The sequence below is a fragment of the Dromiciops gliroides genome, chromosome 6 (genome assembly GCF_019393635.1).
Source record: "Dromiciops gliroides isolate mDroGli1 chromosome 6, mDroGli1.pri, whole genome shotgun sequence".
Taxonomy (NCBI): Eukaryota; Metazoa; Chordata; class Mammalia; order Microbiotheria; family Microbiotheriidae; genus Dromiciops; species Dromiciops gliroides.
In genome coordinates, this window is record NC_057866.1 from 8547418 (window position 1) to 8575085 (window position 27668).

At 46.3% G+C, this 27668-nt stretch overlaps 1 protein-coding gene across 1 annotated transcript in view; it reads right to left on the reverse strand.

Annotated features, from left to right (window-relative positions):
- Nucleotides 1-1517: 1517 nt before the first annotated feature.
- The window catches only part of LOC122730640 (RNA-binding protein 4), a 49778-nt gene continuing 23627 nt past the window's right edge, over nt 1518-27668 (reverse strand). The window contains exon 4 of the mRNA XM_043969834.1: nt 1518-2614. The gene's annotated coding sequence lies outside the window, so the exon portion shown is untranslated. The remainder of the gene's footprint in view (nt 2615-27668) is intronic.

A 27668-nucleotide genomic window follows, 5' to 3' on the forward strand; every position in this document is an offset into this window, starting at 1 on the left:
TTATGGGCCCCGGTTAAGTCAAGGAACTTTTTCCTTGAAACCTCAGGAGTTTTTCCTTGAGGTCAAGTAGGCCTCTTCTTGAGCACACCCAGAGGAGGTAAGCAGCACCAGATCAAACTGAGCATGCTCAAGGACCACCACTCCGCATGCCAGCCCTCCTGACCACCTGGATGAGGTAATCCTGTTGGGAGTGACTACACCAGGAGAAGACCACCTGGAACTGCCCACCTGAGGAGACTGCTGGGACCCATTAGGATGGAGTTAACGCCCATCGCCAGATTGCTCACCATCGATCTCTCACCCCAGCCCAACTCCAGAGGCCCCTCATGCAATAAGGGACATTCTTACCCACGCCATCTGCACCCTATAAAAGGACGCTCCCCAAGCTAGTCGGGGAGGAAAGCGTTTTGTTTCTCCAAAATCTTCCTCCCTGACAGTTTCTCTTGTACCCCAATAAACCTGTTCTTTTATTCCTAAATAGGACTTGCGTGAGAGTGTAATTCTTTACAGAGGAATGCTAAGGACCCACGTGTTTTCTCCCCATATCACCCTCAATGCCATCCCACTTTGGGCACCGTGATGGGGGCAAAGGAGATTTGTGAAACCTCAGCCCTAAGAGAGTCTCTCCTACCTGTCACCCAATGCAAGACTGTCCCCTAGAAGCAAGAACCCTTAACCTAGCGTCTGTGAACTTTTTATTTTTTAATCTTCTGATAATTGTATTTCAGTAGACAATTTCCTTTGTAATCCTGTGTATTTTATGCCCTTGAAAACCTTCCTCTGAGAAGGGGTCCCAAGGCATCACCAGACTACCTGCCCTAGGGATCCAGGACACAAAAAAGGTGAAGAACCCCACCCCCACCCCCAAGAAAACCTGATCGTTTGTGTTCAAGGAGATGCTGGACTGCCTCTTGGGGTGACTCAGACACACAGCCCTGATCTTCAAAGGGCTCACAGATGATATACTGGGAGGGGGGAAGGGGGAGGGGGGCAGAATCTTGCCACTGGTTCAATCTGCAAGCCCTTACCCCCCCCCCAAAAAAAAGATGTGATGGAAGAATTCAATTCAAGCATCCATTTGGGGAAAATAAAAGGAGTGCTGGAAAGCTGTGAGCAGAAAGCAGGGTTTCTATCTACCCTGAAGCCAAGGAAAAGAGGGGGTGGTAAAGGTAGGGCTTCTGCTGGGGTCTCAAGGACACTCTTGTCCACTCCCCAGGTAATTCCCATCATTAGTGACAACTTGAAACATTTTCTTCTCCAGCCTCTACCCTCCACTCACAGCAGGCTGAGCGAACTTCAATGAGACTTCGGAAACTCCTCAGCCCCACTTTGTTCCTCAAAACTGCAGCTAGATGGCGCAGTAGATAGAGCACCGGCCCGGATTCAGGAGGATCTGAGTTCAAATCCGACCTCAGACACTTGACACTTATTAGCTGTGTGACTCTGGGCAAGTCACTTAACCCCAAATGCCTCACCAAAAAACAAACACCTGCTTAGCAGCGTGGGTTTATTTTTTAAGCGGATTTTATTGAAGTCTTTTGTTTTTACATCACCTACCTATCCCAGAGCAGTCCTCCTCCATCAGCTCTGCCTCCCAGAGGATCAGCCTTTAAGAGGAAAAAACCAGATGAGCCAACACGTTGAAGAAGTCTGACATTCTATGGGGGGTCCCATCCCTCTGGGAACAGCAGGGGCAGGGCCCTTCTCAGACTTGGTCTCATTCCAGAGCATTGCGGCCACTGTGCATGCTGCTTTCTTGGTTCTGCTGTCTCCACCCTGCATCAGTTCATAGGAGTCTTTCTATGGCCTTCCCCAATGGATGGGGCACCAGTTCTTCGCTATTACAAAAAGTGCAGCTGTAAGTATTTTGGGGGCCTTCCTTTTTGTTTCTGACCTTTTTGAGGTACAAGTGGGGCAGTAGAATCTCAGGGGCCAACAGTATGGACATTTGAGTCACTATCTGACCATGATTTCAGATTGGATCATTTCAAAGCTCCACCAACAGGCCTTTCCACATCTCCTCCAACCCAGACTATCTTCCCATTTCTTGTTATCTTTGGTAAAAACGCCATTCAGATGTTCTTAGAATTTCTCAAGTGCTGTGGATCTATGAAGATGAAAACTAACATAACGGGGAGGGTCCCAACAGGAACATAAAAGAGCAATACCAGGTACCATCACTGTTTGTCCTTCCGTTTCAAGGGCACCAAAGACATCACTCCTACATGGCATAACAGGTCCAGGGTCACACAGCTGGTAAGTGTCTGAGGCTAGATTTGAACTCATGAAGACGAGTCTTTCTGACTCCAGCCCCAGTGTTCTGGGTACTGTGGCGCCCCCTAGCAGCCCAAAGGTACACTTGCGGTGGCACTGTCTCCTGCATGAGGCTCAGCCCAGCTCAGGATTGGCCTCGGCGACTTATAACACAAAGTAATAAACAAAATGGTTCTGGATCTGGGCACCCACTTCTGTCTCCAGATAGTGGTGATAGAAGAGGAGCTGTAAAGGACTCAGGATCACACAGCCTTCAGACACCAGATCGACCCCCTTGCCCAAACTACACAAGAAGCAAAGGCGCTGCCGGGAGACTTCTGAGGATGCCTCCTGCGTTTGGCTGGAAAGGAAGACAAAGGAGTAGATGGGGGTGATTTCTTTCCGGGCCCAAAGGCCACAAGAAAAAACAGTTTGTGAGGAATTTTGTGGTCTCTGTGCCCTGTGGTGCTCACAATAAGCCCAAGCATAAAGACTGCTTTAAGGTCACTATGGCTTATCCCCTAACATCAGGTGCAGAGGTTGGATGAATGCATCAGTCATTGGCATCATTAAGCACCCACTGTGTGCATTACCTGGCACATAGCAGGCACTATGTGCCAGTGCTAGATACTAGGAATACACAGACAATAAATGAAACCTTGAAGAAAGTATAGGCATTCTACAAAGACCTTGATAAAAGTCTCCAAACTACATTAACACATAGCCAGAACTTGGTGACTCAAATGTTCAAGGGCAGAAAGGAGGGCAGAAAACAAACATACAGCTCAGGATTAAGAAACAAAAGGAGTCAGAGGTTTGCTGACTATGCATAAGTCTTGTGCCCACATATCATGATTACTTTCCTCAAAGAAAAAGTCAGAAGGGGATACTAGCAAGGAACAAGATACCTCTCCCCAAGACGAAAGTGACTGTGTGTCTTCAAAGACTGGAAACATCTATTTCAGAACTGGCATCTGTACAATTAAATCACCAGGATGAGATACAAGGCCAAGCTCAGCTTCAAATCAGAAGAGGAAAAAAGACAAATATGATATAAGCTCCTTGGGGCAGACGTTCTTTAGAAAACAAGCAAACAATTTGCTTTCTATCTCCAGGGCTACATTCCGTGTAAGTAGTAGGTATTTACTCAATAGTTACTTGAATTGTGCAGTTCCAATAGTTCCAACCCCACCTAAACAAGCTGTTGGGAAAGGGATAAAAGTGAAGACACTGACTGCGAGTGTTGTTGTTCCTTAGAGAAATGTAATTGCTATAAACCAGCCACCAAAAGGAGGAGCTCCAGCCAGCCCAGAAACCACGTCCAGCAGAAAAGCCCTGAATCTTCTCTTAGCAAGAGGAGGCAGCGTGGCAGGCTCCCATAACCCCGACTCACAGAGGCACATCTGGAGCTTCCAGGGGATGCTCTAAGTTTTACCTGGAGTTATCACTTCCCCTAAACACTCAAAACCAGGGCAGGCAGAAATGAGCCTTCAGGAAGGCTGCCAGGACATCCAACCAACCTGTATCATTTGAACAGCGTTTACAGGGGAGCCTGAAAAAGGGACCACGAAGCCCGATGATGAAGCTTCCTTCCTGTCACTGGTGACATTGCAGTGTCCCTTCAGAAGAGAGCAGTGAGGAAGCAGGAGGGAAATGACCCAACACACACACACACACACACACACACACACACACACACACACACACACACACACAGAGAGCATCTTGCTAGAGGTAACCCAATTTCAAAGGTATTCACTGTCATGGACAGATTGTCAAAAAATCTCAAGGAGGGGTCAGCTAGGTGGCGCAGTGGATAGAGAACCGGCCCTGGAGTCAGGAGGACCTGAGTTCAAATCCGGCCTCAAACACTTGACATTTACTAGCTGTGTGACCCTGGGCAAGTCACTTAAACCCAACTGCCTAAAAAAAAAATCTCAAGGAGAAGATGCCAAAAGAACAAGAGAAGCTGCATCATCGATTCTGTTTCACTGAACAGTCAGGAAGCATCTGGCGGGTGGTAGGCACCAAGGAAGGCAGAGGAGAGACTTCAGCCGCCTCCTTGCCGTGCCCGCTTTGTCCTGTCTATAAGTTAATGAGAGGACACAAGTGTGAAAGGGGGACCGGTGGGCTTTCCAAGATGAACTCCCATAGTATCCCCCATTCTCACAATCACAAAATCCACTAGGAAACAGAGAAATCAATGATCCCCCTTGGAATGCGCAGCACACCGCAGCTTAGCTCTGCTTTTCCACACACCCACTTGGCTCATTTGGGCTTCTTATTTCATCCCTTGGTGCAGCTGCACCCCATCCCTGCTCTCCCCAGCAGCCCATTAGCCCACTTCACTCAGGTCTTCTCAGGGGACACTTTATTCTTAGGAGTCAAAGGTAAGGAGAGAGGGCATTCCAAGCGTGGGGACCACAGTCACAAAGAAATGGCTCATTCCACGAGTGTCCCTTCTCACCCTGTCATCTCCCACTCCCAACAGCATAAAGCACTTTGTTCTAAAACTCTTGAACGGAGTTAGGTAATAGTGTGGATTATAGCTACTGTCTTGCTGTCTCGGGACAGTGAGCTCCTTGAGGGTCAGAGACCAATTATTCTACACTTTGTTGTCCCCCCCCCCCAATGCTCTCCTCCCCCACCATCACAGGGCTCCGCTCACAGGTGCATAATAGATGTTGTTATTTATTAAGAGTGACTGTTAGGGGCAGCTAGGTGTCGCAGTGGATAGAGCACCGGCCCTGGAGTCAGGAGGACCTGAGTTCAAATCCGGCCTCAGACACTAAACACTAGCTGTGTGACCCTGGGCAAGTCGCTTAACCCCAATTGCCTCACTAAAAAACCAAAACCAAAAACAAGAGTGACTGTTAGCTGGTTGCTGACTACCAGAAAGCCTTAGGTGACCTCAGACACTCTCCCCCAACAAGGTGTGTCCAAAGCATTTGTGAGGAGTCCTTGATCAGTCCTGCAAGGCAAAGGGTTCACCAAAGGTGTCACCAATGCTGTGGCAGCAGCGGGGAGAGACGCTGAGCAGGACTATTCAATAACTCCCATTTCTTCAACAGCCCTCTCTCTACTTCTTCCTGGGATGGCTTCCCATATAAATGCTCCACTTTTGTCCCAGAAAATTCTATTAAAGTATCTGTAATTCTCTTGTTTTTAGCTCTGAGCCCCCAGACAGTGCTCTGACAAAGCATGTCAGTGTTAGTGCTCAATCTCAATCTCAATCTCAATCTCTCTCTTTCCTCTTTGTTTCTATGTCCATCATCTCTCTCCTCTGCAGATACTTTCCTTTCCAATCCGCATACCTACACTAGCAAAGGCTTGTGATTATTGTGACATCTAAAGACAAAGTAAATGTCTAAAACAAGCAAAAGGCACCTAGATGTCACCCATGTGCAGAGTGAAAGGTTTTAAGTTTCCATGTGAGTTTGAGGAGGGGATACAGGATTATTTTCTTGGGGTCTTCAGTGGGGGGAAGGAAGGCATCCACAACAAACTTGTCACAGCATTCCTAGGGTCTGATTGGCCAAGGCAGCCTCAGTCCAGGAAGGTTTATCTCTGCCTCAGTTTCCTCATCTGTAAATGGAGATCACCTCCTTCCCAGGACAGTGGTATGGCTCAAAAGAGGTAACATGTGTAAGGTGCTTTGCAAATCTAAGAGCCTTATACCTGTGCCATCTGTTATTCGTTCTTCAAAAAGAGAATCAGGACAGCTAGGTGGCGCAGTGGATAGAGCACCGGCCCTGGAGTCAGGAGTACCTGAGTTCAAATCCGGCCTCAGACATTTAACACTTACTAGCTGTGTGACCCTGGGCAAGTCACTTAACCCCAATTGCCTCACTAACAATAAAAAAATTAAAATTAAAAAAAAAAAAAGAGAGAGAGAATCAGAAAGCCTGGGTGTGGTGAACACTGAACAGAATCCCTCAAAAATGCAATCAGCAGCCAAGAACAATTGGTTCCTGATAGGAAAATCTTATCAGCTTAGCTATCTGTGAGGACTGGTTAGAAAAGGACACAATGAAAGGACAAGAAAACACGATGTACGATGAAAACCCAAGTGAAACATTCAGTCGACCCAGAAAAGCCACTGACTGTGATGGCTGCTGGGAGCCAAAAGGACCGGAGGACAAGGGCGCGGTCCTCGCCAAGAGGAAAGGCTGCCTGGGAGCACAGAGACATCCCACAGGAGGAAGGAGGAAGATGCTGCTGGGCATGGCCTAGCCTCATCCAAAGGGAGGAAAGCCGAGGGAGCATTTATTTATAGACAAAGCTGCAAGCGTGAGACAAGGAGACTGGTCAGTGTCTCTGAGCCGGGGAGAGTGGCCAGGTGTGGCCAGTTACACACAGAGGGCTCTGGGCCGGGGGCAGCCCAGTTTTCACAGCGGTGACACCACAGTCAAGCTGCTGACCCCTCTGCTGACACTGTCCTCTCCAGAAACATCCTTATGGGAATGGCCTTCACTTCTGACCTTTGAAGCAGAGGTCAGCAAACTACAGCCAAATCTGGCCACTTGTTCTGTATGGCCCTGAAGCTAAAAAAGGTTTGGACATTTAAAGTTTTACTGCCTTTTTGCAGCTCACAGGCCATACAAAAACAGGACACCCTCCAATACTTTGCTGGCACAAGTGACTAAAATGTGAAGGAAATACAAGATCCCACAGTGTGTATTGTTTGAGGAATTGCTCACTGTCAACAAGCTAACAAAACTAATAATAGGGGCAGCTAGGTGGTGCAGTGGACAAAGCACCGGCCCTGGAGTCAGGAGGACCTGAGTTCAAATCCAGCCTCAGATACTTGACACTTACTAGCTGTGTGACCCTGGGCAGGTCACTTAACCCCCATTGCCCCACAAAAAAAAAAAAAAAAAGGAGGAGGAGGAAAAGGAGAGGGAGGGGGAGGAGGAAAATTATGAGAGCAGAATTTTTGGCCTGCACAGCAAAAATAATGAATAGAATAGAAAAACTGGAATCTGTGATGGCAAGCCTGATGAAAGAAATAAAAGAGAGAATAGAAAAAGTGCTCACCTTGCAAGGAAAACCTTTGGATCTTGAAAACAGAATGTGAAGACAATCTAAGGTTTTGAAGTCTCTCAGAAGAACATGACAGGCAACAATAATTAACACCATAATGAAGGAAATAAACTTCTAAACATAGAAATTGAAATTCCAAATGAAAGAATCTATGGATTGCCTGAAGAAAAAAAAAATCCAAGGCTGCAAACTCCCTGACTTACAGTGATTACATTTAACAATTTAATTTAAAAAACAAGTTCTGCAAGCCATCAGGAAAAGACCTTCAAATACAATGGAAAGAGCATTTGAACAAAGCAAGACTATTCTGTAGTCCCTAGGAAAGGAGGGACTAGAACACTGTGTTCTGAAGAACTGGAGCTCAGGATGCAGCTCAGGGGGACCTATCCTGCAAATCTGAACTTAACTATGGGGGATGTTTATTAATAAAGAAAAGTTTGAAACACTGGCAGAAAGAAAACCAGAACTGAAGGGAGTATTTGTATCTCAAACAACAGAAATGCAAGAGGAATAAATCAATCAGCAGGCAAAGCCAGCAACAGTAACCGTGACCACAGGGTGACCGGGAAGGGACTTCTTCCTAAAGGTCCACCAGGAGACAGGGGTGAGAACAGAAATCTGATCGAGGCATCAGTGAAGGGGTGGACAGAACCTGGAGACCCACTGCCCACAGCGGGTCCTGAAGGGCTGCTTGCGTGGGGCTACATTACAACACAGGAGGGGAGAGGGGAACAGGGGGATAGAGAGGATGAGTGAGGTACTGGGATCAAATCAAGGGCTGGCAATGAGGGGCAAGGGACCGCTGGGGTCTCAGAAAGAGAAAAGCCCACAGGGTAGTGGGTGAGGAGGAGTGGTAAAGATTGACAGATGAAGGGAAGGGAAAGAAGAGGCCTTACTGTGGAGGTGGGAGGGGGTTCCACTAATGACTGCTCCTATGGTGAAGGGAGATGAGGACTTTAGACTGGACGAAGAAGCCTGGGGATTTCTGTGCCTCACGTCTCCCTGTGCTGGCAGGAGGGGAGATGGAACCCAAGGGGGTAAATGGCACCTGGAACAACAGGAGAACATTGACTTAAGAAGATTTCCAGGCAAATGTAGGGGGGAAAAGTCAGTGGGGGGGTATAGATCATTGGGGGGAAGGAGAGAAGGGTGATGGGAGAGGTGCCTTACCATGAGCCAGTGTCCTCTCTGCCACCTCCCACGATAGGAAGCCCTGACAGTGAGGCACAAGGGAAAAGCACAGTCCATGGGACAAACCTTCCAAGGCAGGGGCAGGAGGTACCTGGGGGGCAGAGCCCAGAATGGGACTGTGGAAGCCTTAACGCATGAAGACAGAGGAAAGAGAGTGTCCAGGTCATTACAGGGGCTGTGAATCAGAGAAAACCGAGAGAAGATGGATAATGAAGAGAGTGAGAGAAATCCTTTTAGGAAAGGGGCTCAAAAAAAATGAACAGGACTAGCGCACAGGGAAGAGAGGAAGGGGGAATCAGCTTGAGTGACTGTGAGGAAAAAGAGGAGGCAGCCACCGTGGAAGTGGATAAATCAAGAGCCAGGGACTAAAACCCCAAAGGGAATGAGGGAGAGAACAGGGACGTGGGGACACCTTACAAAAAATGAAGGAACACAACAGTATGTCTGCACCAGATGAGGGGAAAACCATACTTTGAACACAAAGATGGAGGAAAAAACAAATGTAACTCTGATAACTTTAAACAGGAATGTAATCCAATGAGACAAAAAAGAGCGACAGATTGGATAAGAAAACAAGAGCCTGCGGTCTGTTGCTTACCAGAAAAACATTTTGAAAAACAAAGGCATACACCAAATAAAACTGAAGGGATGGGAAAATCTCTCTCTGCATCAAGTGAATCCAAAAAATCAGGAGTTGCCATCACACTCTCAGACCAAACAAAAGCAAACATTTAAAAAACGAAAAGCAATAAACAAGGAAAGTTATATCGTGCTGAAAGGAACGATAGACAACAAACCAATATTAGTAACAAACTTACAGGCTCCAAGTGCTTTAGCTTCCTTCATGAAGGAAACATGAGCTACAAGAACATACAGACAGGGGGCAGCTAGGTGGCGCAATGGATAGAAAAACCAGCCCTGGAGTCCAAAAACCTGAGTGCAAATCCTGCCACAGACATTTTACTAGCTGTGTGATCCTGGGTAAGTCATTTCACTCCAAATTAAAGTCACAGACATTAACACCATAATGACATATATGTATATAGTATATATCCCTATGTAACGATTGGAATGATGCCACCTGCTGGAGACTTACTGTAAAAAAGCTCCGCCATGAGGAGAAGGCCTCTGAGGGCAAGCCATGCAGTCAAGGTCCTTGGCATCAGGAAGTGACATTTGCTCATGGGCACTGTCTATCAAGGCTACCAGCCAATCAACTTGAGGAGCCTCCCATTTCTGGGAGGAGGACACGAAGTAGGAAGCGGACACTGGTGGAGGGGTTCTGTCTCTTTTGGTTCCTGACCTCACCATGGTGGGTCAGATGACAGGGTCTCTTAGAAATAGTTAGATTTTTACCTTTCTCTCTGATCCTAATGCTCTTTAATAAATACTTAAACACTTAAATACTCTTGCTAAAGCTTATAATTTATTGGTGACCACTCAGATTTTAGATAGCATAGCTAGAATTTTAGCCCCTTTACACCTATATCAGTTTTGGGATAAGTCTAACAGAAAGTGGTTAGGTGGTGCCTCAGTACATAGAGCACTGGGCCTGGAGGCAGGAAAATACATCTTCCCGAGTTCTAATCCAGCCTTAGATGCTTATTAGCTGTGAGACCTTGGGCAAGTCACTTAACCCTGTTTGCCAGAGCTGCTCATTTGTAAAATGACCTGGAAAAGGAAAAAGCAAATCACTCCAGTGTGCATTTTTGCCAAGAAAATCCCAAATGCTAGATTCAGGAGGACCTGAGTTCAAATCCAGCCTCAGACACTTGATACTCGCTAGCTGTGTGACCCTGGGCAAGTCACTTAACCCTCTTTGCCCCGTTAAAAAAATACATACATATATATATATATATATATATATATATATATATATTTATTTATCTCTCTAAAAGAAAACTCTAATGGGGTCATGAAGAGTTGGACACGACTGAACAAAAGAGAAAGATGAACAAAATGGAAAATATGAAACTGAACAAACTTCTGGAGAAACTAATGGTACAGCAAGAGAATATACAGATTTCTTTGCACAACATGGAACCTTTAGAAAAACTGACCATACGCTAGGGCACAGAGATATTGAAAAAAAATGGAAAAAGGCAGAAATAATCAATATATCCCTTAAAGAACTTAACACAATAAGAACAGAACCAATGTTCAGGGATAAAAAGCAAAAGCTTTAGACCCAAATGCTGACTGAACAATGAAATCTTAAATAATTAGTGGGCTGAAGAAAAAAATCATAAAAACAAGAACTATTAAAAAGTAAATTATAACGATGAAACAAACTAAATTTCTGGAATGTAGCTAAAGCAGTCCTCAGGAGAAAAATCCTATTTGTACAATTATACACGAACAAAATAGAAAAAGAGAAAATTAATGAACTGAATATACATTTCTTAAAATTAAAGAATCAAGACAAACCCAAAATAAGCACAAAAGAGAAGATGGTAAAAATTAGAGGGAAAATAGATAAACTGGAAATAAAAAACCATAGAAATAATAAAATAGAACGAAAAACTGTTTTTGAAAACTTTGAAAAACTTTTTTTGAAAAGACAAATAAAATTGATAAATCCCTATCTAATCTGATTTAAAAGAAGAGGGCAGAAAAATCAAATTAATAAAAATAGCAAATGAGCAAGGTAAAAATCCCAGCAAAACCAGAAATTAAAAGAATAATCAGGACATGTTATGCAGTTATATGCTAACAAAACTCAGAACATAAAAGAAATAGAGGAATACTTTCAAAATAGAGATCTTAAATAACTGAATCTCAGAAAGGGAAATAGATTAAGATGTAAAGGGAGTATTAAAAAGGAAAAAACCTGGAGTTGACAGATTCACAGGAGAATTCTATCAAACTTTTAAAAAATTACTCTCAAAACTTGAGAAAGGGGGGGCAGCTAGGTAGCACAGTGGATAAAGCGCCAGCCCTGGATTGAGAAGGACCTGAGTTCAAATTTGGCCTCAGACACTTGACACTTAATTAGCTGTGTGACCCTGGGCAAGTCACTTAACCCTCATTTCCCCGCCCCCCCAAAAAAAATTTAGAAAGAAGGGGGCAGCTAGGTGGCACGGTGAATAAAGCACTGGCCCTGGATTCAGGTGGACCTGAATTCAAATCCAGCCTCAGACACTTCACACTTACTAGCTGTATGACTCTGGGCAAGTCACTTAATCCTCATTGCCCTGTACCCCCCCCCAAAAAAAAATTGAGAAAGAACTCTATCCTTTTATAAGGCAAATATCATGCTAATATCTAAATCAGGGAAAGATGAAACAGCAAGAAAACAACAGACCAATACCATTAATGAATATGGAATCAAACATTTTAAACAAAATCTAATTAAATAGATTCCAGTGATTTATCAATGAAACCATTCATTGGCATTGGGATTAAGTAGGATGTGTACCAAGGATGGTTCAACATTAGAAAAACAATCAACATAACTACTTATATTAAAAGCCCAAATACCCCAAACCACAGGATAATCTCAAAGGTGCTTCTGCACCTTTGACAAAGCACAGGACTTTTATGTTAAAAACCCTACAAAGTGCAGGCACGCAAGGACCTTTTCTTGATATCACAAGGTCAAGCAGAGCAGTTTACATCTGATCCCAGAGGTGGAAAGGAGTGGTTGGGTTTTACTGAGGAGGGTCATGCAGGCTCCTTATAAATAACAACAATAATAATACACATAGAGCACGTCAAGGTTTACAAAGTGCTTTCTACACGTTATCTTCTTTGAGCTTCACGTGCTGCTTTTCCCATTTTACAGAAGAGGAAACCAAGGCTGAGAATGGTGCAGAGACTTGCACAGGGTCACAGTGAGTGTCAGTGGGGAGATGAGGACACTGAGCTCTGGCTGATCACTACTGCAGACTGCCTCTCCAAAGAAGAGGCACCAAGATGGAGAGGACCTGGTGTGATGACCCTCTCTGATTATTGATATCAGGCAAGACGATGGAGACCCTGGGTCCAAGTGAAGACAGGTTTTGAATCTTGCAGAGCCTCCACAATCTCATACACACACACACACACACACACACACACACACACACACACACCCCTTGTGAGGTCAAGATGGCAAAGTCTAGGGCCCCTTTCTTGGAATAAGGCTTTTAAGGGTACAAAATAAAGTACATAAGATTACAAAAGAAGTTGATTACGTTGAAGTACAGTTTTCAAAATATATGTATTTTAAAAGTTCACTCCATAATGTACACACTCAATTGGGCAGAGTAATCTCTATAACCCTGCAGGAAAATAGGAGGGAAAGGGGATAAAGAGAGAGGGGCAAAAGAAGGAAGGGCAGAGTGGGGGAAGGGACAGATAGAAGTAAATCCCTTTTGAAGAGGGATAGGATGAAAGAAGATGGATAATAGAATAAATATCATGGGGAAGGGAATAGGATGGAAGGGAAACAGTTAACAATAGTAATCATGAAAAAGAGAAAAGGGGGAAAATTGTACAAAAAATATTTATAGCAACTCTTTTTGGAGGCTAAGAATTGAGAATCAAGGGAATGTCCATCAATTGAGGAATGATGGAAAAAGCTGTGGTATATGATTGTAGTGGAATGGACTTGTGCTACAGGAAATGACAAATAAGATGATCCCCGAACAACCTGGAAAGACTAATGAACATTGATATATAGTGAAGTGAGCAGAGCTGGGAGGACATTGTGCGTAGTGACAGCAGTATTGTTCAATGAGCAATTGTGAATGACTTAGCTACTCTCAGCAGTGCAATGATCCCAGACAATCCCAAGGGACTAATGAGGAAGCTTACTATGCACCCCCATAGAAAGAACTGATAAAAGAACACTCGTGGATTGTACATATATAACCTGGTTGCGATATTGTGGAGGGGGGAGGAAAGGGAGGGAGGGAGGGAGGGAAGGAGAAAACTACCCTTACATGTAACTAGAAAAAATAAAATAAATGTTTGTTGCTAGGGGGGGGCAAAAAAAGTTCACTCCACTCAACTTCTCTCAGTCTCAGTTTCCTTATCTGCAGAACATAAGGCCGGATTTGAACTCAGGTCTTTCTGACTCCAGGCCCTGGGCTCTGTCCATTGAGCACTCTGGCTGCCCCACCAAATGAGACAGGAAGAGCCAACTGGATGAAAAATCTCTTGCCCAGCCTGTGGGGAGCAATCAAATGGGCAGCCCATGGAGTTTGTCCATCAGTCTATATGTTTTGGAAAGATGGACCTGAAACTGAACAAGAGGAAAAGAGAAAAAAGGGGCTAAACTGAATTTGGGGAACTTTATTTCCGCCCCAATGTTCAATAGCAGTTTAGCCTTCACTGGGTTCCTGCTCCACCAGGCACTGTGCTAAGTGCACGGGATTTGAAGACAGTGAAGGGGGTACTACTGGTCTCCAGGAGACCTGCCTGCATCTCTTACATTCTGATCCCAACGCTCTTCTTCCATAGGGACAGGACTGGCACACCAGGGTACTCTGGAGGCAGAGCAGCCCGAGACCAGGGGCTTGCAGGGAGCTCTTGTGGCTCTCTTTAGCGCTGTGGGGTCCCATGGAATGCCAGTGTCCAAAGAGTAGCAATCTCCTAAGGGTTTAGGCCACAGCCTTTTTGCCCAGCCATGACCTGTGTTCACCAAGTGATGTAAGGCATGGGATCAAGGGTGCATGGGACTAGAAAAGGAGGGTGAGATTGGTCATGTTTTATCAGGGACTGACACAGACTTAGTGGGAGAAGGTACCTTGGGGGTCATCGGCCCCAGAGGGGTCCTCAACACTCCCAAGTGGGCACAAGCAAGATTGAAGCGTGACTGGGAAGATTTAACAAAATAATATAAAAAGAGAACTATGTAACCGTGTGGCTTTGGAAGGGAGCCACAGGCACAGGTGGCTGCCCCCCCCCATTCCCTCATTTTACAGAAGAGGCCGTGAAGGGCCTTCCCAAAGCCACAGAGGGTGTGACCCTGGGTCCCTCTGGGTCCGAGTCAGTTTTAAGCATATCAAGCAGATACTTGGGGGCCCAGGGGTGTGCTGGAGTCTGCTCTAATGTGAAGTAGGAGTCCCAGGAATTGGCAAATGCTACACAGCAGGCCATGTCTCCTTGTTTCTCTAGACTTAAGAAAATAATGGAGAAAATGTTCATTAATCAAGCAGATTAAGTGTGTCACAGGACTTTTTTTTTTTTTGCACCTGTCAGTCAATAAGCATTTATTAAGTGCCTACTGTGTACCAGGAACTGTATTAAGGTCTGGAGATGCAAAGACAGGCAAAAGATAGTCCATGTCCTGGAAGTGCCCACGGTCCAAGGCGGGGAGACAACAGGCAAAACCAGATGGAGATAAAGTAGAGGGGAGGATGGGGAGTCAAACTCAGAGAGAAATGGATTCCAGAGGGCCCATGTGGACTCAGAAAACCACAAATTAACATTAGCTAAGTTTTGTTCTATTTTCATTTATTTTATTATTTTCTCATTACATTTTAATGTTTCAGTCACACTCCAGAGTTGTGCTACTTGTACCCTCCAGTTTGATTCCGCTGGAGACAAGGAGGGGGAGTGTTCCCAGTCTGGGGAAATGGCCAGAACCAGGGCAGGGAGAGCTTTGTTCTGAGAACAGTCAGGAGGCAGGTGTCACTGGATCCGAGAGGACGACAGGGAGTGAAGTATGGAGGAGGGGCCAGGGTATGAAGGGCCTTGAATGTCAAACAGCATTCTGTATTTGATCCTGGAAATGATAGGGAACTACTAGAGTTTACTATGGAGAGAGAGGGAGGGAGAGATCAATGTTCAGTTTTTGAGACCTAGTTGTCAAGTGCTTGTTCTCTATTCCCTTCTCTCTAAGCAATGGGGAAAAAACCACAGAGAAGAGATCCTTCTTTCATGGCAGAGGTGAGGAGGTCCAAGGGAAGAATAGTGCAGAAACTCTCCAAAGAGTTTTCAATAGGAGAGGCTTTTGCCTGGTAGTTTCTTTGCCATAAGAGAGTTTAAGGGCGTTGAGGGATGGGAAAAAGCTGTGATGTAAAGACAAATGTATCAGCAACAAGGATTACTTTACCAAAACGGTCACGGGTCAGCACTTGGGCTTCCTAGCTTTTGGTCAGCAGACTGCAGGCCTGGAGCACCCTAGCTGGTGGGGAAAGGAGGGGCTCAGCCCAACCTCGACATCACCAAAAATGCCCAAACTGTTTCTGTCTGGGGCAAGTGGGCAGGGCTGCTGGGGGAAGGGAGATGGAAACCCCAATAATCACAAAGTTACTTGGCCTGGCCCTGGCCAATCATGGAACCACTGGCTAGGGGAGGTGGGGAGGGGCATATTCTTGAGGGAGGGTCCCCAGGGTGGAGCTCAATGACACCTCTGAGCCACCTCTTGTCGATTTCACCTGTGCAGCATCTCCCCAATGAGGGTCTAGGCCCTCATCACCCCACGGGTCCAGTGTGTCCAGGTCAGGGGGTGGGAGCAGGAGATGGTATGGGCAGGACTGGTGATCCTAGACTGTTTCTGAGGGGAGCCAGGCATGTGAGAGTGCCCGAGGAGAGAAGGTTGAGAAGGGAAGGACTCAGGGGATGTCATTTATCGCTACCCAGGGGACAGAACTTCTTCCACCAATGAACTCTGTAGTTGCCTAGAGCAAAAGGTGTCAGATCCATAACTAGTGAATTGGGAGCCAAAACTAGATGAAAATATAACTGGGAAATATTTAACAAAATAAAAATAGAATAAAACAGAGATAATGCTAATTTGTGGTTTTCTTTTTCTTTTCTTTTTTTTTTTAAATTTGTGGTTTTCTAAGTCAAGATAGGCCCCTGAGAACCTTGAGGCCAAGACATTCAATGATGTTCCCAGGCATTTCCTGACAAAGGCAGAACCTGAACCCAGCTCTTCTTGGCTTCAAGGTCAGCCCTCTATGCACATGTGAGGTCAGGCAAATGAGGAGGTTCATTTACACTCAAGTGGGAATGAACAAGTTTATAGTCTCTGCCCTGGAGCAGCTTAGATTCTAAAGGGGGAGACCACTCACAGAGGGTGATGGTGGCTAGGGAAAGGGCTGTACTTTGGGAAGTCACAGGGATAGAGAGTGGAGCCACTGGAGAGGACACCCCCTTTCCAGGCACCAAGGGAAGTAGGGGGCCAGCTGCTGGGGTGGAAGGCCCCCCTTCAGCTAAGAGCCCCAGGGACACTGTCTGAAGATTCAGATGGCAAGGAGGCTGGCTAGGACGGAAATGGGACACAGATGCATGAACTCAGGGACGTTAAACTTCCCCCATAAAAAACACATTCAGGAGAATCAGGGGTGCTGGCCCTGGCCTCAAAGAAGCCTTGGATTGCTAATGGCCTGGTGTGCCAAAAAGATGTTTCCTAAGTGGGGATGGTTCTACACTCTACCAAGCTTAACCAGAGCAGCCGCTACCTGGAGGGTGAGGGATGGACGGAAAGCAGGATGGTGAAGGCTCAGGGAGTCTATCCCTGTGAACAGTAAAGGGCTGTCCTGAAGGCCAGGAACTGGACTGGCTCAGCTTGGCCCGAGGGCAGAAGCAGGAGCCCTTGTGGGGGGGTAAACAAAGGAGTTGAAACTCCGAATAACTGGAGCTGGAGGACTCCTCCTTCAGTCCTGGGATCCTTTCAGGCTTGGACTAGGTGGCCACTGAGGTCCAATCCAGCTTTGAAATTGTGACGCTGGGAGGAAGAGGGGCAGGAAAACACTCGTCTCCCCCCCCCCCAAGTCCCTGGCTATCCTCATGCCCAGGTTAAATTGTGCGGCATGCCCATTTTAGACAACAGGCCCACGGCTTGGGCGAGAGTTAGTTGGGCAGTCACTTCGTGCCAGACACTGGGCTCCAAAGAAAGGCAGAAGCAGCCCCGCTCCCCAACTACAGCGTCAGCGAGGAGATGACGGCCGAGGCTGTCCTCCTGCCTCAGATCAGCCCAGATGGCGGTGGGCTACCTCAAAAGCAGGGTACAAAGTTCCCTGCAGCCATGAAGGCCCCCCCCCCATCCACTGGGGCGGGGGATTTGGGGCAAGTCCACAGTGCGCTTTCTTCAAGGTCGCAATGCAACCTGGCAAACAGGTGAGCAGCTAGAGATAAGCCTTGAGCTTCTCAAACTATCAACACCAGAGCTAGCAGTTAACCCGCTGGGCCACAGAGTCTGTTAAAAGAACATTGAGAAAGGGCAGCTAGGTGGCACAGTAGATAGAGCACCGGCCCTGGAGTCAGGAGTACCTGAGTTCAAATCCGACCTCAGACACTTAACACTTACTAGCTGTGTGACCCTGGGCAAGTCACTTAACCCCCCATTGCCTCACTTAAAAAAAAAAAAGAGCATTGAGAGTAGGGTCAGCTGGAAGAGGACAGGACAGGATGTGGAGAGAGGATGAAATGAACAGCAGGGCAGGAAGTCAAAAGGGAATGAGGGAGAATTCGCACTGAGATGGAGACAGCCCCAAGAAAGAGGGAGGCCCAGCTGGGAAGTTTCCATGTTTTGGGATAAAGGTCTTTGTGAATTCCTTCCCAGAAGCCAAGCCGCCCAGCTTTTGGCTTGGCTGGGAAACATCTGGGAAGAGGGGAGCTACAACAACAAGACCCTGGCTGGCACTACAAAAGGCAGACACGTGAAGAACAGGGGCTGGGAGGCAGTGTGGCTCCTGGGGACCAGGATGGGGAGGTGGATAAACAGCCCTGAGCCACAATAAAGCTCAATCTGCCGCAGCTGGGGAAGTGGGAGGGGTCCCCTCCCTGCCCCCAAGGCATTTGCACCTCCCCAGGCTCTGTGTGTCCCCGCCCAGCTTGGTGGGGGCATTGCTCCTCCAAATGACAGCCTGGCTTGTCTGGAGCCCGGTTCTCTCATCCTTCCTGAAGTTAATTACGGCACGGCTCGTTCTATACATGGATGAAAGGCATCCCCATGGCCTGATAGCCACGGGAGTCAGTGAAAGAGAATGGGATACTCCTCTGACTTCTAATAAAATGATCCTCATTTTCCTTCCTCAGCTGCTGGGAGGTCAAGGGTAGAGACAGGGCTGACTGATGAGACCCGGGCTCCTGTCCTCACCTCCCCACTGACCAGATGCATGACTGTGGGCACTCAATTATCCCTTCCAGTGCTCAACACAGTGCCTGGAACACAGTGGGAACCTAATGGCTGCTTGGTGCCTGCACTTGTTAACTGTTAAGGGCTAAAATTCTAGCTAAACTGTCTAAAATATCTAATGAGTGGTCGCCAATAAATTATAAGCTTTAGCAAGAGTTAGACTTTTAAGCATTTATTAAGGAGAATAAGAATTTGGTAAAGAGAGAGAAAGGCCTAGATTCCTGTCTATTAAAGGGAGAGCACATTTCTAGCTCCGCTCTCCACTTCCAAAGGCAAGAGAGCCAGACAGAGCGCCAGTCTCTTCCTTCCTCCTCCCACTACCCAACGTCACTTCCTGATGCCAAAGAAAAGACTCCTGCTCTTGCCCTCAAAGACCTTCACTTCATGGGCGGAACTCTTCTACAGTAAGTCTCCAGCAGGTGACGTCATTCCAATCGTTACATAACTGAACCTTTCTTTCCTCAGCTACATCTGGGCTTCCTGCTCTAGGGCACTAGGTCCCCCTCCCCCTGGGCTGAAGCTGACCCCAGCGATTTTCCACAGCCAACTCTGCCAACTCCACAGGCTCTGTAAAAACCGTCAGAGTGCTCACTAATAGGATCCCCTCCCTCTTTCCAAGCAAACTTGTATTGAACTGCCCTGCATTCATTTTTGTTCTCTTTATGTTTATCCTGTATGTGTGTGTATATACATCTTAAGCATCTTGAGAGCAGGGATTCTTTCTGTGTTTGAATCCTCAGCTACTGACACAGTGCTTGGCATACAGTAGGTACTTAATAAGTACTTGACAGAAGAAATATTAAAGCAAAGCCAAAAGACTAAAAATATTCAAGGCAAAATGAGATATCTCATAGCAAAAACACCTGACCATTGGACCACCTAAATGTCATGACCAAAACAAGGGCCTGGGTGTCCTATTTCAGAAAATCTGAAAGAAAGAAATTGCCCAGCTCTCTTAGAACCAGAGGGCAAAGGAGAAACAGTAAGAACCCACTGGCTAAGGTACATTTGACAGGGAAATAAGAGGAAGACGGATAGGCTTTGAAAAATAAATAAATAAAAATAATAATAAAAATAATAAATTAGTAATAATAATAATAATAAAAAGAACACACTGGCTACCTCCTGAGAGAAGCCCCAAAACAAAAAACTCCCAGGAATACTGTGGCCAAAATCTCGAGTGAAAGAAAAAATAAATACTTATTGATGCATTCATTCAGGCTGCCTTGGAATCGGAAAGAACAAGAAATAAAGAGCTGGGTTGGTGACTTGGTTTTGTTGATCTTTAAAAAGAATTGTTTCAAAGCAAAGGTTACTGGGTAGTAGAGAGAAGAGATATATAAAAGTGAGAATGATATAACAGAAAGAGAAATTCCATTTAAACTAACTGCAGACAATAGCGCATGGGCCCTGGATTCAGGAGGACCTGAGTTCAAATCCAGCCTCAGACACTTGACACTTACTAGCTGTGTGACCCTAGGCAAGTCACTTAACCCCAATTGCCTCACCAAAACAAACAAACAAAAAAAAAACTGCAGACAATATAAAATATTTGGGAGTCTACCTGCCAAGACAGGCCCAGGAACTATGTGAATATAATTACAAACGCTTTTCACACAAATAAAATCACATATAAACAACTGAAAAAATATCAACTGCTCATGGGTAGGTTGAGCTAATATGATAAAAATTATAATTCTCCTTAAATTAACTTACTTATTTAGTGCCATGCCAATCAAACTACCAAAAATTATTTTATAGAGCTAGAAAAAATAATGAAATTCATCTCAAAGAACAAAAGGTCAAGTATACCAAAGGAACTGAGGAAAGAAAATGCAAAGGAAGGTAGCCTAGCCATATCAGATCTAAAACTATATTATAAAGTGGCAAGCATCAAAACTATTTGGTGCTGGCTAAGAAAGAGTGATGATCAGTTGTCCAGTTTAGGCTCACAAAACATAGAAGTAAATGAATATTAGCAATGTATTGTTTGATAAACCAAGAGACTCCAGCTTCTGGGTTAAGAACTCCTATCTAACAAAAACTACTGGGAAAACTAGAGAATAGTATGGCAGAAACTAGGCATGGACCAACATCTAACAGCATATATCAAACTAAAGTCATAAAGGGTGATAACACAGGCAAATTAGAAGAGGAAGGAATAGTTTACCTGTCAGATCTATAGAGAGGGGAAAATTTATAGCCAAAGATGAGACCGAGAAAATTATGAAATGCAAAACGGACCACTCTGATTACATTAAATTAAAAGGTTTTTGCACAAACAAAACCAATGCAACCAAGATTAGAAGAAAAGCAGAAGGCTGGGAAACAATGTTTACAGCCATTATTTCTGATAAAGGCCTCATTTCTCAACTATATAGAGAACTGAATCAAATTTATAAGAATATAAGTCATTCCCTAATTGAGAAATAGTCAAAGGATATGAGTAGGCAGTTTTCAAATGAAGAAATTAAAGCTACCTATGGCCATATGAAAAAAATGTTCTCAATCACTACTGATTGGAGAAATGGCAAATTAAAACAACTCTGAGGTACCGCCTCATACCTATCAGATTGGCTAATATGACAAAAAGGGAAAATAAATGTTGGAGAACATGTGGGAAAATGGGAACACTAATGCATTGTTGATGGAGTTGTGAACTGATCTAACTATTCTGGAGAACAATTTGGAACTATGCCCAAAGGGCTATGAAACTGCATACTTTTTGACCCAGCAATACCATTACTAGGTCTATATCCCATATAGACCATATCATAAAAAAGGGAAAAAGACCCACAGGTACAAAAATATTTCTAGCAGCTCTTTGTGGTGGCAAAGAATTAGAAATTGAGTGGATGCCCTTCAACTGGGAAATGGCTGAACGAGTTGTGGTATATGAATGTAATGGAATACTATGGTGCTGTAAGAAACGATGAGCAGGCAGATTTCAGAAAAACGTGAAGACTTATATGAACTCATGCTGAGTGAAGCGAGCAGAACCAGGAGAACATTGTGCATAGCAACGTTGTGTGATGTTCAACTGTGAGACTTATGTCTTCTCAGCAGTGCAATGATCCAAGGCAATTCCAAATGACTCATGATGGAAAATGCTCTCCACATCCAGAGAAAGAACTATGGAATCCGAATACAGATCAAAGCATAATATTTTGACTTTTGTTGTTGGGTTTGGTTTTTGGTTTTTGTTTCTTGTGGTTCTTCCCTTTTGTTCGGATTCTTCTCTCACAACATGACTACTTTGGAAACGTGTTTAACATGAATGAACTGTATAACCTGTATTAGATTGCTTGCTGACTTCAGGAAAGGGGAGGGAAGGGAGGTAGGGAGAAAAATTTGGAACTCAAAATCTTACAAAAATGAATGTTGAAAATTATGTTCACATGTAATTGGAAAAAAATAAAACACTTTTAAAAAATGAAATGAGGGGCAGCTAGGTGGCGCAGTGGATAGAGCACTGGCCCTGGATTCAGGAGGACCTGAGTTCAAATCCGGCCTCAGACACTTGACACTTACTAGCTGTGTGACCCTGGGCAAGTCACTTAACCCAAATTGCCTGTACAAAAAATTAATTATTAATAACTATATCTAACCTGGAAAAATTTATATATAATTGGATTTATAAAAAATTATTAAGTATATGAAAAATTATAGGTTTAGAGAAATTATAATTGGGCCGTAAGTCCTGCCGCGGTTGCCATTCAAATGTAGAAATATTTTGAATTGACTAGCCTAATTTCGGGGGCTATAGCTGACTGGAGGACTGATCTGGGGACCTTTGACTGTTTGCTATCTGACTTTGTTAATTTAAAGTGGGCCATTTATAAAGTTCCACTACACTGCGCCACTATTGATAAGCTAAATATTAAGAAGCCTCTTAACCAAATAATCAAAGCAGAGTTTATTTATGAGATACTATTTAAAATTAAGAATACAGGGAAATAAAATGTACAACCTGACTGCATTGCGGTGCATCTCTTTGAATACAATAAGGGCATTAGCTGCCTCTCGCCTCAGGGTATGTACTTTCCCTGCTCAGCTTCTTTCTTCTAACTCCTCTTAAGGTTCACTTTCTCCAACCTATACCCTGTGCTGACCCCTTCTGTGCTCTCCGCTGCCTCCTGGTCAGTCTGTCTTCTGCCTCCTTTGCTCCTAGTCCTGCGTTGCTGGTCGTCTCATCCCCCGTCTCCTTGTCCCAACCTCTTCTCAGCCTCTCTCATCTGTCCTTGTCCAGCCTCCTCCAGTCCTCTTCTCAGCCCCGTCTCCTTGTCCGAACCGAACCCCTCTGTCCTTGTCCGCCCCCCGAAATCATCCTGTCAGCCCCCGTCCCTAGTCTGCCGCGCTCCCACCTTTGCTGTCTAACTCCCAGGTCTATATACCTTTTTTATCTCCACTCAAATCTCGGGGCTTCCTGCGCCCCCACAGACCAAGCTAATCTGCCAGTCAGGGCTGTGGCTGGGGCTGGGGGGATGCTCCAGCATCACATGCCTCACTAGAGCCCAGCCTGGACAAGCCCGATATCTCTCAGATCCTTCCGCTCAGGTCGGAGGGGGCTGGGGGCTTTTCCCCCCCAGCTGTCTGACCTGGCATCTTGTACAGTCCATGGGGCTTTTTGGCTCAGCTGAAGCTGAGGAGGAGGGGAAGAGACCCTGAGGGCCTAAGGCTTTCTAATCTCAACCTAAAGGCAGGGTCCCCAAATCAAAATAAATTTCCACATGCCTCACCAAAGAAAAGAAATGAGAGCAACAGAAAAGCAAAATGTATCAATAAAATTTTTTTAAAAATTGGGTGGTCAGGTAGAATACCCTTCTTCTTCTTATATGAAGCTGGGATTTGGTAGCCATTGTCAGATGCACACCAGAATGCAATAATTAAGCACCTGCTGTGTGTGAGATGCTGAGCTAGGCACTAGGGAAGCAATGATTAATGAGACAGACTGGGGTTCGTGGGTACCCAGAGTTCCTGCTGTAGTGGGGGGGGGGGGACACACACAAGTTCTTAACCTGTCTGTGAAGGGAGCTTCAATCTTCATTGTTCTCTACACAGATGAAATCTCACGGAAGGCCAAACAACTCCAGCCATGCCCTACATCCTAGAGAGTTCTTAACCTATTTCCACAACCTGATTTCACTTGAGGATTATTCTGTTTCATTGGAGATTAAATTAAGGTGCTTCGGCCCCTCTGGGGGGAAGGGGATTGTCTCCCCATTTCACTTCCAAAGTCCTGTGACTGATGACACAAGGGAGCATCAAAGCGTAGGGAAAAAAGGTGTTGCTGGTTTTTTGTTTTTCTCCAAAAAATGCTGAAGATTGGAAGAATCCTGGCTTCCAAATTCTTAAGCTGATCCCTCAACCTTCAAAGAAACCAGATTGTCCTGTTCTGAAGGCCATGGCCCAGTCCAGTCCATTTCTCACTCCAGGCCAAGGGTATTGGCCAGGATAAAGTACCCAGAGCCAAATCACACCCTTCCCCAGCCAGCAGTCCAATCTGTGATGAACTCATTCTATCCACCACAAGGGGAGGCTTAAAGAGAAGAGGGGCCAAAGAGGAAGAGATTCCAAGGCGGCCAGGGTAGAGACAGGCAGTAGACTGAGGATGAAGCAGGGCTTAGCCAAAGGATTCTGGTCCAAGGACCCCAGGCCTCCCCCTGGGACCTCCACCATCGGTGAGGACCGGGCAGTAAGGGAGAGAGAAGTGTATACCTCCGGTTGTTTTTTTTCTCTGTAATAGAAGGGGAGGACGAGAGCAGCAAAGCCCACAAGCTTCCTCTAACTGTAATTACTAGCGGGCTTTTCAACAGAAAAGCATCCCAGAATCCCGCGTTTGGAGAGGGCTTGGAGGCGGTCAGCCCAACCTCAAAGAGCGTCCAGCCATGCTTTGGAGACCTCTACAATACACTCAGCAGCAGTCAGAGCCAGAAGGGACCTTCAAGGTCATCATGTCCAACTGACCCCCTGGTTTCCAAGATGAGAAACTGAGGCAGAGAGTTGGTGATTTGGGATCACCCACTTCTCTAGCCGCCTTCCACAAACTACCACCTCCTGCTCCAAGGGCCGAGCAAAATGTCAAGTCCCTGAGGCCCCACAGCAGAACACAGAAGGCATGGGGTGCCCACCATGTGGCCATCTCTGTGGGCCTCAGTTTCCACATCTGTAAAATGGCCCCTCCCAGCTCTAAAACTGTGATCTCTGATGGCCATTTAAACATATGAGGGGACGGTCACCTCCCCATCTCTCCCCACCCTGACCCCAGCTTTCTTCTAGCAACAGCCCTCTTCTGGACCCCGCCACTGGGACCAGAGACCAGGCCTTCTCATCTCCAAAGCTTCTGTCCTAGAGGCCCAGCTGTCCCCACTGGCCAATGACTCCCCTGCCCCACTTTTAGAGCTCCCAACCACAGCTTCTGTCCCTCTCCACCCCCTGGTCACCACCTTACTTTACAGAAACACCTGTATCGCTGCCCTGCCCCACCTCCAGATCTGAGGCCATAGCTACAGGGGTATAGGGGTGGGCAATCTCCCTGACCACCCCTTCCCTATGCGTTGGCTCTGCTATTAGACTATAATCTTCTTGAGGGCAGAATTGTCTTTGCTTTTGCAATTCTATTTCCAGAGCTTGGCACATAGGAGGGAAGAGGCTCAGGAAGGAGTAAGAATTTAGAGAATTCCTGATACAGGTCTGAGACTGTAAAAGACTTTTCACAAATATCTCATTTGATCCTCACAACCATCTTGCAAAGCAGGTGCTGTCACCAGGGAGAAAACTCAGGCGCACACAGAGGTTGAGTGACTTGCCCAGGGTCACACCGCTAGTGTCTGAAGCTGTCTCTCCACAATGCCCATTGCCCATAATGTCTCAGCACCCCTTACCATCCCAGCCACTGTCCTCTGGATGCTCTGCAGCCCACGGAAGACCCATCTACAACACCCCCTGAACAGAACCATCCAGATGTGTCCTGACCAAGAGAGCAGAACGAGCACAGGGGCATGATCGCTGCCAGCTTCCTCTAACGAAGAGGTGCCTAGAGGGGCCTGGTTCCAAGAGCAGCCTGACCAAGAACACAACAGGTCGCAAGCCCCGCAGGGAGTCTCATGGAGCTGGACACCCCTGATGTCCACAAGGCGTCTCAATGCAGCTTCAGAGCTCATGACATTTTTGGTGGCTGGATCATATCTGGGGAGCAGCTGGGAGGTGCAGTAGAGAGAGTGCAAGGCCTAGAGTCAGGAAGACGTGAGTCCAAATTCAGCCTCAGACACCTCCTGGCTGGGTGACTCTGGGCAGGGCCAGGTTTGCCTCAGTTTCCTCATCTGTAAAATGAACTGGGGAAGGAAATGGCAACCCCCTCCAATATCTTTCCAAGAAAACCCCAAATGGGGCCACAAAGAGTCAGACATGTTGCTGTAAAACCGCACCTCCCTCATGTTCTACTTGAGAAATGGATTTCTGAAGCCAAGGTAACCTTTTCCCTACATTTCACCCTGTACCGTTCAGCCTGGTACCCAGCCTGTGGAGATGCTGGCTCCGTCATCCAGTGACTTGGGTCACCCCTCTCCGCTAGGGTTGTGCCATCACGGGCGCCTTCATCCAAGTCACTGACAGAAGTTCTCGCAGAAGCACAAGGCCGAGCACAGACGTGTGCGAGCCATCTCCCTACTGACTTCCCAGAGCCTGCTCACCTCACTAGCTCCCAATCCTTTTACATGGTTGTCAGTGACGTCAGCATGGGCCATGGGAATGGCCCTCCAGGTGTCTGTCCCAGAGTTGTCCTTTGCACCAAGAGGCATCAAAGAGCCTTGTGGAGAAAGCCGTATTTCCCAACAATTGGAGCTGAGCCAAGTGGCTCAACTGGGTGTCTAAATAAAATGCCATTTAAGAGGCATGGTCATTTTGGGCCTTCCTTTTCTTTTTTTTTTTGGTGGGGCAATGAGGGTTAAGTGACTTGCCCAGGGTCACACCCTTCCTTTTCTTTCTACCCAGGCAAGCTGCTACTCTTGGATTTGAGTATGACATGCCATTCTCCAATCCTAAGTGTGCCAAAGTGCTGTCCTCTACCTGGAAGCATCACTGCCCCAGGCCTCTGCCACCATATATCAATCAAACTTCCTCCTGAAAGGGTGCCTGGAGAAGCCTGATTGGGATCAGTATATCCTCCCCCCCCCCCCCCCCCCCCGGCAGCTGTGACGGAACAGGAAGGGGGGTACCTCCTCCACTGGAACAAGAGCTTCAGGCCAGACGCACTGCCCCATACTCTGTGAAAGCCTCCAAGAAGAACCAAGGGATGCCCCCCACCTCTTTCCAACCTAAGGTTACACTCAACAAAGAGGTGGCTTCCCTCTCCCTCGAATTCATCCCCTACTAGTGCTCTCTTCTCCCTGGACAGGACGGAGGCTCTTCTCAGGATTCAGAGCAGTGAGAACATTCCGGTCAAGATCTCCCAGGAGGCCCTTCTGTGACTCAGGCTCGCACTGATTGGCAGAAGCAGCATGAGGCAGTGCCCTCCTCGCCCACAGTCACACAGAGACAAGCACCCAGGATTTCCTGACTCTGTTACCACACTGTCTCACGAACTGTGATTCAGAAGAAAGTCACTTTGGCCACCTTGTTCCAGCAAATTTCCCAAGCCTTCCAGCAGGCTGGGGTTGAGAGACCATTTAAACCCAGTATTACCAAGTATCTGAGTATCTCTTCAGAAGTACCTTTTAGGGGTGGGCAGCAAGGAGAGCTGTGCATTGGGCGACATCTTCCCCTCGTTCTAGATTAGTAACAGCTATGTTGGATCCCGGCCAAATCTCCACCTATGTGACTTCTAGCCTTTGACTCGATTGTAGTTATTTCTTAAAAACAAAACAAAGCATACCAAAAAACCAGCCCGATCTGAGTCATGTCATCTGAGTTCCCCAACATTCACCCCCAAGTCTTCTAAGGCTCTACACCTGCATCAAGTCAACGACTAGCCCACTGACCCTGCTGTTTAGAAGCCTGAGGATTCTTCTCCCCCAGAGCCAGCAGCAACAAGCTAATCAGAGCCACAGAGTTTGTTGGAGTTGGCAGTGTCAGCGGCAGGAAAGAAGAGATGTCCGCCCAGAACACG